This window comes from Procambarus clarkii, chromosome 40, assembly GCF_040958095.1.
Source record: "Procambarus clarkii isolate CNS0578487 chromosome 40, FALCON_Pclarkii_2.0, whole genome shotgun sequence".
Lineage (NCBI taxonomy): Eukaryota > Metazoa > Arthropoda > Malacostraca > Decapoda > Cambaridae > Procambarus > Procambarus clarkii.
The window spans coordinates 38923981-38929363 of NC_091189.1; positions in this window are offsets into that span (position 1 = coordinate 38923981).

Here is a 5383-nt window from a genome sequence, read left to right on the forward strand (position 1 = left end):
AGAAATGCAAAGTGCCGGTAGCACAGGCACTCAGTATAGTGTGGAGGAAGAGCTTGGACACGGGGGAGATACCAGATGCACTTAAAGCAGCAGACATAGCCCCTCTACAAAAGGGAGGGAGCAAAGCATTGGTAAAGAATTATAGACCAGTTGCACTAACGTCCCACATAATAAAAGTATTTGAGAGGGTGATTAGGGGTCAGGTCACCAATTTCATGGAGACCAATGACCTTCACAACCCAGGCCAACATGGATTTCGAGCGGGAAGATCGTGCCTCTCACAGCTACTTGAACACTACAACAGTCACTGAGGCATTAGAAGAAAAACAGAATGCTGATGTGGTATACACGGACTTCGCAAAGGCTTTCGATAAATGCGACCATGGAGTGATAGCACACAAAATGAGGTCAATGGGAATAACCATAGTAGGAAAACAGCATGTAAAGGATTTGAGAATTATGATGTCTGACGACCTAACGTTTAGGGAGCATAACCAAGCCAATATTGAGTCAGCCTGAAAAATGATTGGATGGATTACGAGAACCTTCAAGTCCAGAGATCCCATCACAATGGTTGTACTCTTCAAATCACTTATGTTGTCCCGTCTTGGGTACTGCTCAGTACTCACTTCCCCCTTCAGAGCAGGAGAGAGTGCTGAAATAGAGGGAATACAGAGAACATATACGGCACGCATAGACGCAATAAAGCACCTAAATTATTGGGATCGTCTCAAAGCTCTCCAAATGTACTCACTAGAAAGAAGACGAGAGAGATATCAAATAATATACACGTGGAAGATACTGGAGGGCCAAGTACCAAATTTACACAATAAAATAACAACATACTGGAGTGAACGATATGGAAGAAAATGTAGAGTAGAACTCGTGAAGAACAGGGGTGCCATGGGCACAATCAGAGAACACTGTATGAACATCAGAGGTCCACGGTTGTTCAACACCCTCCCAGCGAGCTTAAGAAATATTGCCGGAACAACCGTTGACATCTTCAAGAGGAAACTAGATAGTTTCCTCCAAGGAGTGCCAGACCAACCGGGCTGAATGTATGTGGGCCTGCGGGCCGCTCCAAGCAACAGCCTGGTGGACCAAACTCTCACAAGTCAAGTCTGGCCTCAGGCTGGGCTTGGGGAGTAGAAGAACTCCCAGAACCCCATCAACCAGGTATACTTAATCTACCGGAAGGCCTATGTCTGAGTAGCTGGTTACGGTGTCCAAACATGTGAGCAGGTTTGTAAGGCAGGATCTATTTTTTGTAACAAACCCATGTTGTGTCGATTGTACAATATTGTTTACTGAAAGATGGAGAATGATTTCCTCCCTGTGGATTCTTTCCATGAGCTTGTATATGTGTGATGTCGAGGTGACCGGCTGGTAGTTTTCTGCTGAGCTCCTTCTGCCTGTTTCGAAAATATTGGTAACATTTGCATATTTCCAATCTTGGGGGGGGGGGGACTACTGCTTTGTCCAGAGATTTTATGAAATGTAATTTCAGCAGTATGCATAGTTCTTCTGCCAGTTTCTTTAAGAAGGTTATTGTGGTTAACAGTGTCAAAAGCCTTACGAAGGTCAACAAATAACCCACCAGGGAAGATCCACACAACCAACATAGTCTAAAAGTGAACAACCACCATGAATCACACAGCTTCGAAACAAGGGAAAATGTTCATTCAGTAATACATGACATCATTTATGTTTTGGCCATGAGATTATCAAGGTTAAATTAAAACAAAATTAATACAAATACTTTATACTTTATTATTATTATTATTATTATTATTATTATTATTATTATTATTATTATTAAATCATCTTAAATCAACAGCAAAAGTGGCATTAGTTTAGTTAGAAATATAACTAACAATTTTATTGGTAATAACTAATATTATTGGTTTTTCTTTCTTTTCAGTATATTTATTTCGTTTATTTATGACCAATGCTCCCCAGGGTAAGCACAGAGACCTTACCTAGAGCTCCACTACTATTGGAGCTCTAACTGGCTAAGAGCTCTTCACTAGTGCTCTATCGTACCAATTAATAGAGACAAACTCGTGCTATGTTAAAAAGTGATAATATTAGCACGGTGTAATCATAAAACATTTGAGTTATCCACATGAGGGCAGAACACGGTGAACGTCCAGCCACCCGCCTCTACCCACGGGAATACTATCTGACTCTTAAGTCTATATTAGTGTACCGTAACTCCCAAAATAATAAGGCACCTGAGTGTCGACTACTAATAATAAATAACAAAGAAAGAATATAAGAAGTGTTAAGACGTGGGCCATCACCCCGACCTAGGTGACCGAGCTTACCGCAGTAGTGACACAATAATGATAATTAGAATTCATTAAAGTGAAATCGTATACAGTTAAACTAGATTAGTTTATGGAGATAATCTAAATTAAGGTAAGGTAGGCTCATCTATCAACAGTGCCTTGTTATGCCGCACCTACATTCTTCGTAGTTAGTTATAAATTATATAGTATAATGTGTATGTCTCCACAGATGGTGTGGTAACAGCTGTGTTACGATGGTGGCTATATTCTCCCCAGGCAGCAGCGGCAGCAGCAGCAGCAGCAGCGGCAGCAGCAGCAGCGGCAGCAGCAGCAGCACCACCAGCAGCTGCGCACTTACACCCAATGAACGACTTCGATTCCAACAGTAGATGCAGCTAAGTTTATAATCCCTCTAGTGTTTATTTATTACAAACATATTTTAATTTAAAATTAACTGTTATGTTAGAAGTATTCAGGGGCAGGAATTTACACAGCTTATGTCTTTACAGACACACTAAATATTATCGCAACAATAATAGACACAGGATATATTGTTGCACCAACTCAAAGATGGATGAATGTTGAGAACAGGGGAACTATTGGCTGAATATTAAATAAAAGGATTCAAACTATTTCACACGGATAGATAGATTATACGAGGAGTGGGAGTAGCCATATATTTCCCAAGAAAATTACAAATGTACAGTCAGAGAATGGACCAAAACTGAGCCACATACAGATACTATTTGGTTAGAATTAAATGAAAATCATAATAATCTAATAATACGAGATTTACAGATCACTAAACTTTGACTGAATGGAAGCACAGCATGTATGGGATAAAATATCTAGAACATCTAGGCTCCAACTGTATTTGTGTATTGGGTGACTTTAATTTTAGTGGAATAAATTGGTTTATCAAAACACTGACTACTGAAGCAGACGAATTTTTAGAACCAAGCAACATATTAAGGAGCCTACACGAGAAATATTATTTTAGATTTTGTGTTAACTAACAAGGAAAATAAATAACAGAAATATGGAGCGAGCTAGGAAACGGTGATCACAAGAAAATCTGATTTAACATATAATGGAATAGGTGTGCAAAATAAAATTCTGTTATGGTGTCAGATTTCGTAAGAGCAGATTTTCATGGACTAGGAATATACTATTAAGGATAGATTGGACAGACTTGAACATGGTAGGTTGACCGCTTTTGGAACGCGATGTTATCCAGGCGACGGATGACATCACAAATTATGACCTTGATTTAAATTATAGAGTTTTTAAAATATTCTTAGCAAAGCCCGGCATGGTAGTATATCATTTAAATTGATTAGATCGAATAATAATAATAATAATAATAATAATAATGGCCCCAAATGGATAACCTGGTCTACGGTTGGATCAGAGTAGAGCTTAACATTATGCCTTCAGCCGACCGAGCCTATATTAGTGAGGGGGAGAGGACTGGTTCATTAGTCTAGCGGTGTCAGGGGGATGTTATTAAACAAGTAGAAAAAATTAAGCCAAACAAGCCGTCAGGGTCGGACGAGGTGTTTGCCAGGGTGCTTAAAGACAGTAAGAAAGAGCTCCGTGAGAGTTTGTCTAATATATTCAATGAATCATTAGTCAGTAGAGCATCGGAGTCTTGGAGGGTTGCTAATGAGGTTCCGAGTGTTAAGAAAGGAGATATTTTACATGCATGTTACTATCGGCCAATTAGCTTAACGTCTATGGTGGGTAAATTGCTCGAATCGATCATCGCAAATTTATTAACGATGATCGATTCGCAAATAAATTCGCACTGGATTTATTTCTCGAGGCGCTAGACACCTGGTGTTATTCCTCAGCTATCTTGCTCTTGTTCGGCCCCAGTTAGATCATACAGTTCAGTTTTAGTCGCCGTACCAGTTAGTTTAGTTCAGTTCATTTATTATGCACCCCATACCCATCTTGTGGGCGGTAGTAGAAAGGGTTACAGAGGCACATACCAAATGAACATAACTTCACTAGAACGCGTCCAGCGTAGGACGACAAAGTTAACCCCGTTAATTAGAAACCTTCTACATGAAGAGAGACTGAAAAAAGCTTAATTTACTTTATCTAGAAAAGCGAAGAGTTGGGATAACTATAGAGGTGTACAAGGGGACGAGTGCAGGCATAACAAAGGGAAGGTTAATAAGGTGCTCATAATATCAACACAAAATAGAGCACGAAACAATGGATGTAAATTTGATAAGTTTAGATTTAGGAAAGACCTGGGTAAATACTAGTTTAGAAACAGGGTTGTTGATTTGTGGAATAGATTAACAGGGAACATAATAGACCAAGTTGATTGTTTCAAGCGTAGGTTAGACATATACATGAATGAGTCTGAGCGGAAATATATAGGAGCTGGCCAATAGGCCTTCCACGGCTTTCTGCAGTTTCAATAAGTCTCGTCTTCTCAATGGACAAGGTTAGACACCTACTGAAGTGATGTGTGCCTATAGAGCGGTAGCCAGCACGGCTGACCTGGCGCTGTGCCTCACACACAAGGCTGGAGAGCCGCTACAGCTGTACCCAGACATTGTTTACATTTTGTTCTTTTATATACTAAAACGGATTACAAAAACTGTAATCTAACCTCACCTGTTGAAGACCTAAATAAGCAATCCTAGGCCTTTGAAACGAAATATTAGGCCTTATTTAGTACATATATGTACGAATGTTAGGCCTTTAAAAGGTTAGGTTGTCGCCTTCTTTCAGGAAGGAGCTACATCAATAGTACAAAACGTGTAGATGAGAGTAGTTGATGTGTTCTCTCTCTCTCTCTCTCTCTCTCTCACTCTCTCTCTCTCTCTCTCTCTCTCTCTCTCTCTCTCTCTCTCTCTCTCTCTCTCTCTCTCTCTCTCTCTCTCTCTCTCTCTCTCTCTCTCTCTCTCTCACTCTCTCTCTCTCTCTCTCTCTCTCTCTCTCTCTCTCTCTCTCTCTCTCTCTCTCTCTCTCTCTCTCTCTCTCTCTCTCTCTCTCTCTCTCTCTCTCTCTCTCTCTCTCTCTCCATCTAGTAACACCGTGTTCGTTCTCCTGATGCTCATCGCAGCTCT